The sequence below is a fragment of the Amphiura filiformis genome, chromosome 19 (assembly GCF_039555335.1).
Source record: "Amphiura filiformis chromosome 19, Afil_fr2py, whole genome shotgun sequence".
In the NCBI taxonomy this organism is placed as follows: domain Eukaryota; kingdom Metazoa; phylum Echinodermata; class Ophiuroidea; order Amphilepidida; family Amphiuridae; genus Amphiura; species Amphiura filiformis.
Window position 1 is genome coordinate 7,705,848 of NC_092646.1, and position 15,575 is coordinate 7,721,422.

Here is a 15,575-nt window from a genome sequence, read left to right on the forward strand (position 1 = left end):
TGATTTGCATAGTAAAAACCCCTTCAAACTGAAAGAAACCAGTCTAATTAAGTTTACCAATGTCCAAATTTATAATGTGCAATAATTATAAGGCCTAGGAGGATGGTAAAATTGGGGGGGGGGGGAAGAAATTTTGGGGAGCTGAAAGGGGGGGGGCAAATTTTTTTTTGGCGAGCGAGAGACAGCGATTGTTGGCACACATTTATTAGGCGCCTTTCAAACTTTGTCGATCGGACTCAAATTTGGTGGGTGGAATCCTTGATACGTGGGGAATATATGCCCGAAATAAAATTGAGGTCAAGCGAGGTCAAAGGTCAAGTTATAAGAAAAATCATAAAATTTGGGTCCTTTTTTCAAGGTTACCTATTTCTCCAATGCTTAAGCAATGAAATATACGTCACTTATACGTTGAACACGAATCGATTGGTGCGAGGTTCATATTGGTGCGTATGCACCAAATATGTATCTTGTAATGTGCAATAATTATAAGGCCTAGGAGGATGGTAAAACTGGGGGGGGGGAAGAAATTTTTGGGGAGCTGAAAGGGGGGGGGGGCAAGCGATTGTTGGCACACATTTATTGGGCGCCTTTCTAAGAAAAACGCTCTAAAAGGCTTGGGAAAAACAGCACGGAAGCGCTTAAATATGCAAATTTTGCTGCTCGCTGCGCTCACAACATACATCTAGACCATTTAAGGTTTGCAAATTAGGATCCAAAAAATTTGGCATCTTCAAAAATGTTTTTAGTATCCTGACATCACTATAAAGCTTTCCATTGATACATAACTTTATTTTCAATTTTCTCTTTGAACATTGCATTAAAATCTTCAGAATTTGCTAGCTAAAGTAAATGACCATTCGTGATGGAACTTAATTCCTTAGACCAGGTCTAAGGTAACTTTAGACCGGTCTTAGGAGTGTGAATATTGTCAGAAAGCGAGTGCAGTGAATAGTAATCTAACAGCACACATGTATCAGAAATCATATTTTACAGTGAAGAGTTGTCATGGTGAATAAGATCTCAATACAAGCAGGAGGGTGAAAGTGCATAGGAACAATGCGGAAACTACGATCACGCTATAAAAAGTGTTAGACCTAGGCTACATATTTTTTAACGCATGCGTGTTCGTCAATACAGCTTTAGTCTCCTCCACCTTCGCAACACGGTACGTGGAGTGTCTGGAATCACACTGACGGCGGAGGAGAATACTAAACACCTCAAAAGAAATAAGTTCCCCTCTGAACATGTCGTCATAACATCGTAATGTTTCGTTTTGTACCAACAAAACTAACTTTGAAATAATTATATGACTGTTTACTAAGTGCTGTGTGAAAATGAGAGCTTTCCATGACTTCAGGGCTGAATGAGCCTAAATTGAAGACAAAAAGTGCCCTTTCCAAAAGTCACAAAGTAGGCCTATATGCTTGTTAACTGCAAGGCGATTAGGGACAAGGAATGGAACTGACCATCTTACAACTCACTGTGCTGAACTCTGCACCAAGGGGATTTGCATGGCTGAATGATCAAGAATCGATACACATTACAGTAAATGTTCACTTGGTGAGAATTTTAAACTGCACTCAAACACATGGGGTTTTCCATTAGTAACAAGCCATGAATCAACTTTTGTGACAAGCATAGGCCTACTTTGTGACTTTTGAAAAGGGCAGTTTTTGCCTTCAATTTAGGCTCATTCAGCCCTGAAGTCATGGAAATCTCTTATTTTCACACAGCTAGCACTTAGTAAACAGTCATATAATTATTTCAAAGTTAGTTTTGGTACAAAATGAAACCTTACGATGTTATGACGACATGTTCAGAGGGGACTTATTTCTTTTGAGGTGTTTAGCTGGTCAGACAGTTTAATTTTATCAAGCATATAATACCTGAACATACTTGTTGTAACCTGAGTGTGAGCATTCAAGCAAAGAAATTATCTTGCCAGCTAGCTAAATCCTTTCATGGAAATTCATGGATCTCGAATGAAGATGCACCTGTTAGGGGTCGATACACGTGAATGTGCTATGCACGATTTTGATATTCAGACGAAAATCTTTGGATACTGGGTTAGAAAATAATGAATATATTTTTTTATTCTAAAGAAGCCATATTTTTTCCTTGCACTTGAACATATGTGATGCGATCAAGCAAAATCAGTCGGAACTCGCAGATATTGATTTTGAGATATAGCCAAACAAAGGTAATATTTCCTTTTCTTTCCTATTGTTTTGGAAACTCTGTAATTGCTCATATCTTTGGAACTGGTTCTTCAAATTCAAATGGAGTTTCCTGCAAAATGTAGCTTTGTAAATGCTTTTTACTATTTTGTAAGAAACTGAAAATTTAATATTTCCGAGTTCCGACTGATTTTGCTTGATCGCTAGGGTGCATCTGTTGCCCCCTTTTTTTCAAAATTGTCTGTTTTCTATCTGTCCCTAGTTTAAATTTGTTCCATTGCCTAAATAAATACCTGCTGCAAAATTTTAGAAAATTTGAACATGATTTAGGGGGGCCTCCGAGAGGTTGAACATTTGAAATGCAAGGTTGCCGAATTCGGCAGGCTTGAAGGCTTGTATTTCAAAAACTTTAAATTTGACCAAAATTTGACAAGAATCAAATACTTTTTCTTCAAGAATGGTACTTATTTATTCATATTTAGTTACTACATGGTACATATAGGTCTGTAACCTTGTGATTGGGGTCATTGTGATGCCCCAGCCCCCCCCTCCAAAAAAGTCTGCTTCCCTTTCATTAATGGTAATATGGCTCAAAATCAGGATGGAATTAGTTGAAAAAATTACTTTTCAATCTGAGCTATACAACATTTTCATCATTAAAGTATTATTTGGTTAAACAACAGATGAGTTGACTTCTGACGTCATTGCCTGGCAGTATAAATGCGCATTGTGTGCATTATCACAATTCCCATTGTTCCTTGCCTGGCAGTATAAACACACATCATATTTTGTTTAGGGCCTGTGCTAGAACTCTTGCCACATCCCAATAAGGTTATTGAACAGTGTAGTGGTTGTATGTGGTTCACTCAAGCATATCAAGTCCCCTGCCTTTGTTGATATAAACATTGAGGTCAATTCATCTAGATACATCCCTCAACCCCCTTAAAAATCTTTGTTATGAACATGGATATAGTACATAATAACAGCATATAGTTTGAAGGATAATTTAACATAACTTGAAATTGTTCATAACCTTTGATATACTGCATCAACTTTAAGTTTAATAAAACACCTAAAAGTGACAGTTCCTGAAGCAGTTTATCCATAGCTTAAATCGGTGTTTTCTTTGCGTTGATGTCCATTAGGCATTATCCGTTGGTCTTCTCCTACAACTTGATGAACATTCTGATACTGTTCTTCAGACTTTGCTGCTGACAGGTATAATACAAGCTAAACTTCACGTTGCTTCACATCACGCTCTGCACAATAGTCGATACATTTATGCATCAATGTTTGCTAGTGAGGCTTGGTATGTAGCGGAGTCTGTATGACCAGGTTTAAACTGGTTCCGTTAGAAACTCATGGTATATTTGCAAACTGTTTTAAAAAGCATGAACCAGGAATCACTAAATCTGTAAGTGTTGTAGACTCAGGGATAACTGTGGGGAACTTGGGCTTTCCAAATCCACTTCCAAAGTGGTCCTTTGGGGCATTCCACTTGTGGTTTGCGAGAAGACTATCAGCCAGTGCCCGTCACTCTCCTGTTGGTACCTTGTTCATGAATAAGCCAGGGGAACAATATTTCTGACATCTTGCAGGTAGGGGGTACCATAAGTGCCGCTTGAATACCTTGTGCACTTTCTGTAACAGATAGGTTCAACTCAGCAAACTACGCCACAGTTTGAGGTCGTTCCATGGGGTATCAACCACAGAATTATATGTCAGCCACCAGGAACTATACTCAGTGGTAGCAAAGGCTGTACAAAGTCTCTCACTTTGTGTATCTGGTACTTTGTAGTTCCTGTTCCTGTTGTGAGCTTCTGGATCTCGGCCTCTACTAGGCTCTAGCAGGCACATTTTGATAGCGTTCAGAAGTTTAGCCATCCATCTGGCTTTGTGTAGTGGCCCGGGCTACTTGAATTTGATAGACTGCCCATCCAGCATCTTACAAACTCACAATAGTTCTCAGCTCTCTTTTTAGATGATCTGATTCAAATTGCAGGACTTATATAAAGAACCTCGGCATCCCAGTCCGCTATCATTGTCTGCAATTCCAAATAAATGAGATACAGCTAACTGTATCAGTGGCATGTTGTCACTGTGTGCCAGTGAAACCGAAGTTCTTCTGGACAAATTGGGAGGCTTCAATTTACAAATCATAAAAGGCACCGAGTCAATATTATTTCGCCAACTTGATGACGACCCCCCTGTGGTCTCATATATAGTGGTCTTTGAAAAGCCTCCTGGATAGTGGCTCATGCTGCTGTCACATGTTTGAAAAGTTGGAATTCTGACAGTTGCATTTGTTTCATTGGTACTGAAAATTCAGTTTCTTTTGTGTATGCTTTTGATAGGGGGTCATACATGACCCCCCCCAAGTTTACAGACTTGTATGTACCATTTAATAATCAAATATGATAAATAATTGCCATACTTGAAGAAAACATCAAGAGTCCAGTTAGTATTTTGGTCAAAATTTGAAATATTTGAAATGCAAGCCGTAAGCCTTCCGAATTCGGCAGCCTTGCATTCAAAATATTCAAAGCTGCGGAGGCCCCCCTAAACAACCTCAGAATTAAATAAAATTTCACTGCAAGTAATATTTTGACCAATGGAACATTTTAAGACTAGGGACAGAACAATTGCTCACTAAAGGGGCAACAGATGCACCCTATTGATCGCATCACATATGTGTTGAACAGATATGATAGTCGTTAGCTCATTGCGTCTTGAGAAAGAAGCTTGCGTCTTGAACTCAAAATAAAACTGACAATAATTCTGATTTTATATGTGCCAAATTATAAAGGGCAGTGTATAGGCCAATCGTGGGTAGTCTAAAAGCATATGACCTATGGCGTACCATGCTCGATCGCTGACCTCGCTGTGTGTGAGTCACCGGGCTATTGTCAGTAGCCTTAGTTCGATGTCCTTCGGTCCATTATGCTTCTCAAAACTATTAAACAGGTCGGAACAAAATTAATGGCCATGCGTGGCGGTGGATTCAATCTACCATGACGATTTCTGCCATGAAGATATCGCGGCGATGACACTGTGGGGGTGTGAAAACACTTGTTTAGGGTATCGTTTTAGCCAAGGGTTTTAACTTTTGAAAAGCACCCTCCTTGTTTAGGGTGCTTTCAAAAGTTGATTATCGCGGATGGTGTACAGGCCACAAAGGGAGTGACCCCCCGGGATGCAGCCATTACTGGGTCCCCCCTTAGGTCTATAGGCTACCACCTAAAATGTGAAATGATGTGGCCTTGGCGGGGATATTAAACTGCATTCCACCGTACTACCCATGTTACACGTAGACAAAAGAATGATGAAAGTTTACAACACAATACAATTCAACATCGATTAATCATTAACCCTAGCACTGACCCATGCTTTTTGATATCGGAAGTCAAAGAAGATCGAAAAAGTCAAGAAGAATAATTTTGACTTGGCACTCCGGGATTGAACCTTTGACCCAAGCATGCTAACCACACGATCGCGGACCGGTAGCCACAGGTTATTGATGCCCGGCCAGCAATTCTGTGAGCATATCACACTTAGGGAGCGATCGTTATTTATGACAGATGAGGGAATGGGAAAATTTAGGGGGGACACAAAATTTTTTTGGGTCTTTAGGGGGGAACCTGAAATTTTTAGTTGAACCAGGAGGGGGATTGAAGTGAAATTTTTTGTCGATATTTTTTCCAAAACGCCCATCCCCCTGTTGTAAATAACGATCGGTCCCTTGGGGTGATCGCAGACCCTGGGATTTATGCATGCGCAGATCGAATTTTTAATTTCGTGGTATTTACAGGTGTTAGGGTTAAGCGGATTTAATCCACCCAATTGGCACAATACCAGTTTGTGCAGGCGGGACCCAATAATGGCTGACTGAATTCTGACCATCACTTGGCTCGTTGGATTCTGGTCCCGGGATTCGTCTATAAGCTTTTTTTGTGGATATCTACTGAAACAAATGTCATTATTTTTGTTGTTGCTGCTATTCTTTAATTGCTATTGTCATTTCAAAAAGTTATAGGCTTATGAGATGCGGTTATAAACTGAGACCATTATGGTCTCAGGTTATAAATACAGGGCGGGAAGTTAACAACCATATTTGGAGTCATATAGGAAAATTCATAACTCCTTTGGTCACTGTTTATAATGAGAGTGCGCTGGCTGTCGATTGCCGATCTATTAGTTGTCGGTCAGGCAATCTAAACATCGATATAGAGTGATTGGGACTTTATAATCACTCTTATCCCAGCGAGAACAAGTGCGAAGAGGTGCTTCCTCTACCGCCTTGTTAGAAGTGACATCATAATCGGATTAACTACCATAGCAATAGATGAATACAATTTTTGAATAGACCACCCTGCACTATCCTACATGTGTATGTCAGCAAACATAGATTGAACTCTCTACCGCTCTTTTCAAAGATACTTATCTTACAGGTGTGAGTGATTAGCCTTTGGTTCAATGCAATGTGCAATGTAGTGCAGGGCGGTATAGTCAAATTTGTATTCATCTATTGCTATGGTAGTTAATCCGATTAACTACGTCACTTCTATGGCGTATAGCGGTTGAGGTCTTCTGGAAGGACTTGGCTCTCCCAAAAGGAAGAGGTGCTCCTACACAAAACGAGGAATTTCCAATGCGAAAACAAAACAATGGCGGCGCCCGTATCGACGGCTCGTGCGTTGGATGCTAAGTAAAACGGGAATTTAGGTAATAAAATCTACCAAAAAACGTTGACAACGTAAAGAAATCAGCAAGTTTAAAAAACCCACCTCGGCTCACTTTTTGAAACTTGGTCCCACATTTGTAAAAGGTACTGATTTCAACTTTATCATATTTATATAAATTTAAAACATTTCCAGAAGTGTTATGTATCTTTAATGTGCAAATGCGATATTAATTTGTAAGCTTTCTGAAACGACCTAAAAGGTTATTATCTTGTTCTTGCAAGGTAAACCAATATCCTATTGTGTTTTGTTTTATAATAATCATGATTAATGATTGAATTAAACGAATAACAAGTAGGCTTGTAATCTTGTTGGAAACGCTGTATTCTGTTGAAATAAAATAAAAACACTGATTTGCTGTTGGTGTTCAAAATGGGACCAAGTTTCAAAAAGTGAGCCGAGGTGGGTTTTTTAAACTTGCTGATTTCTTTACGTTGTCAACGTTATTATGGTAGATTTCTTTTCTTTTTATGAATGTAGCCAATCAGCTCCAAGCTTGGAAAGTCATCAGGTTACGAAGTGCTCCATAAAAGCGAATAATATAACGAAAAATAGATGTTTGAGATTGCTATTCTTGATTCATGACAATAAAAATAAATTAACAAAACTTTATCAGTCGTTTATTTTTAAAACTTGCTCGTCACGCGTGACTGTAATGTTAAGATACATTTTAATACACTTTAATTATTCAATGCAACGTAAATATGTAAAGAAAATGTAAATATGAACAACACACACCCAATGTAGACAATGCCAGAGAGACACAGAGAGTAAGTCCGATTTAGGCCTACTTCAAGTCGGAACTGGTTAATGCGCATATATTTAAGCCTATACTACGGAAGCGTCTAAATGCCCCGACTAGGTAAGATAATCGTGTTTTAATGTTAGTGGTTCTTTGTAGCCCTCTTGGGCAATTTACTTGGCTATCCAATTTCGCGGTTTGTGGTTCTTTGTATAGCCCTTCGGGCAACCTAGTTGGATATTCCTATTAAGCGGCGGTTGTCGGCGATCTTTCGTGGTTTGTTGTTTTCACCAAGCCCTGCCCTATATCAGGAGCTAATTTATAGTTAAAGCTTGTTGGATATCCAAATTTCGCGGTTTGTGGTTCTTTGTAGCCCTGCGGGGCAATCTAGTTGGATATCAATATTGAGCGGCAGTTGTTGTTAATCTTTCGTGGTTTGTGGTCTTAATTTGTTGGATATCCATATTTCACGGCTTGTGGTTCTTTATAATCGATAGGCCTGCGAGCAATCTAGTTGGATATCCAAATTTCGCGGTTTGTGGTTCTTTGTAGCCCTGGTGGGCAATCTAGTTGGATATCCCTATTAAGCGGCGGTTATCGGCGATCTTTTGTGGTTTGTGGTTTTAATTGACCTCATCAAGCCCTGCCCTCTTTTGGGAGCTAATTTATAGTTTAAGCTTGTTGGATATCCATATTTCGTGGTTTGTGGTTCGTTGAAGCCCTGTGGGGCAATAGTTGCATATCCAAATTTCGCGGTTTGTGGTTCTTTATAGCCCTACGGGGCAATCTAGTTGGATATCAATATTGAGCGGCAGTTGTTGGCGATCTTTCGCAGTTTGTGGTGTTAATTTGTTGGATATCCATATTTCGCGGTTTGTGGTTCTTTATAATCGATAGGCCTACGGGCAATCTGGTTGGATATCCAAATTTCGCGGTTTGCGGTTCTTTGTAGCCCTGCGGGGCTATCTAGTTGGATATTCCTATTAAGCGGCGGTTGTCGGCGATCTTTCGTGGTTTGTTGTTTTCACCAAGCCCTGCCCTCTATCGGGAGCTAATTTATAGTTTAAGCTTGTTGGATATCCAAATTTCGCGGTTTGTGGTTCTTTAGTTGGATATCAATATTGACCGGCAGTTGTTGGCGATCTTTCGCGGTTTGTGGTCTTAATTTGTTGGATATCCATATTTCGCGGTTTGTGGTTCTTTATAATCGATAGGCCTACGGGTAATCTGGTTGGATATCCAAATTTTGCGGTTTGTGGTTCTTTGTAGCCCTGCGGGGCAATCTAGTTGGATATCCCTATTAAAAGGCGGTTGTCGGCGATATTTCATGGTTTGCGATTTGAATTTCCTTATCAAGCCCTGCCCTCTATCGGGAGCTAATTTATAATTTAAGCTTGTTGGATATATCCATATTTCGTGGTGTGTGATTCTTTGTAGCCCTATGGGCAATCTAGTTGGATATCCAAATTTCGCGGGTTGTGGTTCTTTATAGCCCTGTGGGGAAATCTAGTTGATATCAATATTTAGCGACAGTTGTTGGCTATCTTTCGCGGTTTGTGATTTTAATTTGTGACAATTTATAATAATTATTCCAAATATAATTTCAGTCTGAGCTGTGAACAGAGCCACTGATAAATTGTTTGTTTGATGAAAAAAAAATAATATAACCATTGCAGTGGGTGTTCAAAATGGTGTTATTCTTGATTTATGACAATAAATTGGTTAATAAAACATTGAAAAAAAAAAAAAAAAGTGGTGGGAAGTTTGAACTTGAGCAAATACACATAAATGGATTAGAAGTCCATGGCCTTAACCGCTTCGCCACGGGGACGTCTCGATATAACGTCGTGTAAAAGTGGAGTATTTATTAATATGAATATATGCTGTGGTCCGGATAGAATAAAAGAATTGTGAAAAACTTGATTTTTTGGCGAATGGGATCCAGAATTTGTATGGAGGGTATCCAGGAAAATGCTAGGGTATATTTGGAAGTGAATCTCAAAAAGTAGTGCGACAGTGACAGCCATGTATGGCTGTAGCAGTGTCGAAAGATTCTGGATATCAGTATGATTAGCTATGATTTGCCACTAAATTTGGCTATAAAATACCGCGTAAAATGAAGCAAGAACGTTTGTTTATTATCAAACAATCGGATTGACTGTAAGATTGGTGTAACTTTTGAATTAATGAGTTATTAAAATATTACACTTTGGACAGTAAATAAGATTTAGCATGGTTTTAGATATATTTTGTACCCAGCGAAAAATATCATAGAACAATAGCGTTTTTGTTTCGATGTAAATATAGTCCTTGGTGCATCTGTTTATTCTTCTTTATCAGTCGTTTTTTTTTTTTTAGCTGGTCATGCTACCGCTTGACTCTAATTAAAGAAGTGTTTTGCTTTTAAATGTATTGAGAAGAGAATACCTTTATCCCTGAGAAAATTGTTTCACTCTTACATTAAAATAAGGTTGAAAATATAAATTTAAAAATAAAGGAAATCAAACGTGACGTGCAAGTTGAAGTTAGTTCACCACGCACTGCACGTAAACTTGTATGGCTCAAAATTCGGACCGCTCGCCATTACATAGCTATGCTAGGTGAATTCAAATTTGCCATCAAACTGAACCATTTTACATATCAAATTAAAGCCCTTGACTAAACAAAGCCAAAACTGAAAACATTTTTGTCATGGCACTTTCCGTAAACAAAGTTACATCTTGTCAAAGATTGACTTTCATCAAAAAGATTCTGCTAGCAAAATTCCCCAAAACGGCATTTAGGGGTGTTTCTACATCTTAGCATAGATGAACTCCTGGATGGGGCAGCTTTAATTAGCATGAGGCCGCATTGATATGTAAATAGCGTATTGTTATTTAAATTTGCGCCCAGACGTATTGAGGCGACAGTCATGTTATCCAGACGGAGAATGGCTGCATATGCGGGCATGTCAATTTGCTGAGTGAAGGCTGATAATCACCTTTCTGTATAGGTAATAAGCTAGTATATTTCGTGTACCAGTTGGTTATAACAAAAAATTAGTATCATATTATTTATATATTAAATGTATAAACTTTGAAATTTACATGAATTTGAAGAGCAGAGCTTCGAAATGTAGCTAAGTCAGGTGATGTGAAATTCTGCTGCGTGACCCCCTCTGCGTGGTAGAATTATATTCATAAAACATTGAATTTAACAGATATCATGGGTAGCCAACCACGATTTATCAGCATTTAAAATATATGTTAATTAACAAAGATAAATAATAAAGAGTACAAATGGCAATTAACTAGTAAACAAGCCTGAAATCTTAAAATGTTGCCACGTGATTTCCGAGCACATGATATGTTAACATGTGACCACTATTCAGATTTACCGTAAATATTTGGAGTATGCTTGCACATCATGCACATACACTGTGCATTTCTTTACTTCAGTATAAAATCAATAATTCATACTGTGAGCCAAGTAACATTGTCTGCTCAGAGCAGAGTGGTATTTTATTTTACTTGAGAGCATAATAGAAATACATAAAGGCGAATAAGGCGCCATGATGGAAGGACAGGTCGGGTATCAAAGGTTATTATAACTTAAATACTACTTGTATTTCCCACCTTGCCTCTGTCACATATTTCCTTCATATTATTGACAGCATTAAGTCCTAATTTTGACTTTGCTATTGCAAAATGTCATTTCATATCAAATTAGTAGACTTTCTTTGAAAAACATATCACTGGTGCCTGATGGGAATACCCGTCCGCCATTTCATTAAACTGGATCGTTTTAGCCTGTTTTGTGCCCAGATGTATTGGGGCGCGCTATACTCTCATTGAACAGGCAAAGTTCGCAAAACTAACAACGTTGTTATTTGCCAAACTCAATTAACATGATCCAAGAAATTGAACATGAATTATTCATAACGAGCTATAACGGATCGATAACTGGCCTCACTTTCTAGCTAGTAAACCAGCTGAATTTTTCATAGATTTTTGCGTTGCTAATAGAACAACCGTGAATTTAGTGTCACCCCTTGATCTTAGTCTCATGGCGATAGCAGCTTTTTTTAAATGGAACTGCTATCAAAATCCCTCTAAAATTCCATGTACGACTTGATTATCACCATAAAAAATCATATATTTGGGTCAAGTGAAGTATAGAAAACATATATTTATGTAGGTTAAACCTGATCTTGTTATGAAAATGTGATTGATACGGTTGTGTGCAGAATCTTGTTAGCTCTAAATTTGATACCAAATTTGATACCAAACACTCAAAAGTGACAAAGACTGAATATGGCATTTGGTGCATTTTCAAAAGTTGCAAATCAAAACGATAACGCGGCCGAAATTGCTTAGCGTGGCAATGTGGTCGAGCTTGCTTGCCCAACGATGAACCCATGTCGACTATCCCAAGTGCGCGCGCTTTATTCAATTGTTAATTTAAAACGCATGGATTGCTACAGAGCTTTACTGATGAATACTAGGGCACGATGCGATCGATATGACCTAGCGGTTGTTTCGGGCTATATCAATGGTCGCGCTGTGTCATAAGGATTCAGAAAAAATATAGTTTGCCATATCTGTGATGTACGGTTTTTGAGTTATAACCGAAAAGGTCAAAGGTTGGGTCAAAAGAGGTCAAAAACTAAAAATTGTCTGATTTTAACCAAAATGGTCTCAAATTGTTAAACTTGCAAACATAATTCATTTAAAGAATATTTGCACTGTTTAGGTTGTTTAATTACATGCGTAACATCGAAAACTAGGTCGGGGTCAATAGAGTTCAATGGTCAATGACCTCTTTTACCCTGCTACCTAGGTAACGAAGCATCCAAGATATGGCAAACTATTCTTATTTTCGAGTGTTTTTAAAGGACGAACACATTGAGACCAATTTTAAGGAGATCGGAGCATTTTTTCGAAGTTGACCCATGTGGAGCCCAAAATTTGACCTTTGACCTTTTCGCTTATAACTTGAGAATGGTACATCACAGATATGACAAACTATACTTTTTCTGAGTCTTTATGACTAGAGGAATGCTTTGGTATAGTTTTTAAAAAGATTAAAGCAATTTTGAAATTTGACCCTGTATGACCTTTTCCCACCAAAACTACCTTTCCACCAAGTATATTTTAGTATATTTTTGGTACATGATGTTCAGGGGACATCTCTAAAATGTATAAAAGTGAAAACAATTCTGTTGCAATTAGTGGTGGGTGACACCACTAATTTGTTTAGATTGACTGGACTAAATCACTTGAACAGAAAATGCCTTAAATTGAACTGTTTGTGTGTAAATCCCTATCAGAAGGCCTGAAATGTTGGTTTCAAATATGTTCGCACACAGCGAAACCTGTAGCAGGTATCACAATAAAGGTATACAACTATACATTTTTTGAAAGCTCTTGAGCCAAGGAACTCAAATATGATGTCCTTTTCAGCATAGGGTATAATATGTAAAAATTATATCTCGCTGAAGATCGAATATTTTTTATGGAAAATGTTGCTATTTAAAGTCCACTACCTCCCAAACCAATTTTCCTACTGGAAAACTAATATCATTTTTGGATTCCCTGTTTAATTTCATGTCAGGAAATGTATACTTTTCTTGTACTTATGGGTTTAGTTAACAAACAATTATATTTGTATCAAAAAGCGTGCATTTTCAAAGAGGAAAAAAATTGGAAATTTTGGGTACCGAAAAATCTACCAACTCAAAACACATGGCCGAATATGGATAGGATAATAAAGCCCAAATCTGTGCCATTTTGTGCCACTGAAAACACCATTTTGGAGACCCAAAATTCATCTTCTGACAAAAGGGAAACATGGTTTGACAAAAACTTTCATCCTTTTCACATAACAATTCCAGTTTACTTTATATTTGCTGGGAGAAACAACTTTTTGCAGCCTCTTATCACACTTTCACGATATCCGACGGGTACCTATTCAAGCGCTACGAAGCGTGCCTCTTCACACCTTTTGAAATGATTACTAGCATTGCCTTGCGTTGCACGGTATACTTTTAATATTACCGATGAATAACCCTAACCCTAATCCTAATCCAAACCATAATCCTAGTCCTAGTGCTCTGCGCCGGGCAAAACAGGTACGCCGGGCAATAAAAACAGGCACCTGCTAAACGCTTGCAAGCGGGTTAGCCAGTGGCTTTTATAGTGCTTATAAGCGATAAAAAGTGTGACAAAACTGACAACGGGGTACTTTTTTGTTATCACTTGAGAAAAATCATTGTTTTTGCTTAAAATGGGCTCAAAATGGCTGATAAATGGCAAAATTTTACCATTTGAATTTTCATACAAAATTTCCCAGATTTGTTGAAAATAATAATATACCATACATAATATTCAACAACAATTAGATTAAATTACAATGAAAACAAAAAATTGACAGGGGGGCACAAAAATTATCAAGTCCCGCATGCACTCCTATGGTAAGTCTTATTCGAGAATATGGCCTAATGTTCCGACAGTAATTTCATCATAACTTCACTTAGCAATAAAGTAGAAGATTGGTTTTGGAGTTCTCTCTTCCAATAAACAACAATTCATGTTAATAGAATTAATTTGAAATTTTTATGCCTGTCCCTATCATGGGATGATCATGGTCGTAGAGTGTCATTCAGTGACAGAGATGATATTAGTAAGCTTAAAATTGGGGCTGTTGAAGTTGGCTCGATTAAAAAAAATCTGATCAGTAAAATTGCTCAGAAATCATTTTGTGCTGCATAAATTGATAAATATATCTTCGCTATCGTAGTCCGGGGTCACATCACGCCGTTTGCATAGCAACGCTATATACGCTTTTAATACTGAACAAAACGACACAAGACTCAACATTTTAGAATCCTGATTGAAAGCTCAACAAGGCTCATCCAGGGTTCGCATGTTTTTGCCGCAGGTGGAAAACCCTGTTGTTTTAACCGTGGTTTTAAACACTTGGCAAAAAGTTTTTGCCAGTTTTTGCCGGCTAAATGGCAAAAAATAAAAAAGTGAATTAAAGTTCAGATTTTTTTTATCACAAAATGAATTATTAAATTAAAAATCAATTTCCTGTAACAAGGCCAGATTTTATTATAAGTTTTATTAAGAAATTAAAGGCATGCATTTTCATTGCTCACTAGTACATTAACAGTGGCGTACCGTGCCCGCCCCACCCCCGGGGGGGGGGGGGGTGAAGAAAATCAGGGGTGGAATTTCGGCGGGAGTCCGAGAGTCGTCTCTCGCAGAGACTCCCGTAAAAGTCCTATTGCGAGAGTCCATGTGGACTCGCGCTGGAAATGATCGGCTCAGCGAACTTACGTTTAAGTTCAACACGCCTTAAAACTCAAAGCCTGCAAAATATAAAGGAAAAGTCGCCAAAGATGCAATGACATATATGGAAGTGAGAGTATGATGACACATATATTAAAAACTTAACTTTGTTAGTTTGTTGGTTTGAATGCATTTTACATAGGCCTACATATAATACCTTTTGGACTCCCGCAAGATTGTACAACGAGAATCCATTTACGGGAATCCATGGACTCTCGCAAAACTCTCTTGCGAGAATCCACTTGGACTCCTGTGGCACTTTACGAAATTCCACCCCTGAAAATTCAATTTGTGCTGCCCCTTCCTCAACAGCCCGAAAAGGTTGACCCAATTTTTTTCTCGGTCGTTTGAAAGGGTTTCATGCGCAAGCGCCCTAAAAGCACCACATTTTGATGTATAGTACCATTTTTTCAAAATTTTTTATGCTTTATCAAATTTTCCCCCTTTTTTATTTACAAATTCTTGTTGCCGCCCCCTTCGTTTTTGTCGCCCCTGTTTTTGTGGCCCCTTCTTCTTCCGCCGCCCCTTCATTTTGGTCGCCCCCTGCTCTTACCCCGGGGGCTGGCGCCCCAAAAGCCCCACCCCA

The 15,575-nt window shown here is 38.4% G+C and overlaps 1 protein-coding gene across 1 annotated transcript in view; it reads left to right on the plus strand.

The window, feature by feature from the left end:
• The window catches only part of LOC140140355 (uncharacterized), a 57,856-nt gene that overhangs the window by 29,069 nt on the left and 13,212 nt on the right, over positions 1 to 15,575 (plus strand). The window lies entirely within an intron of this gene.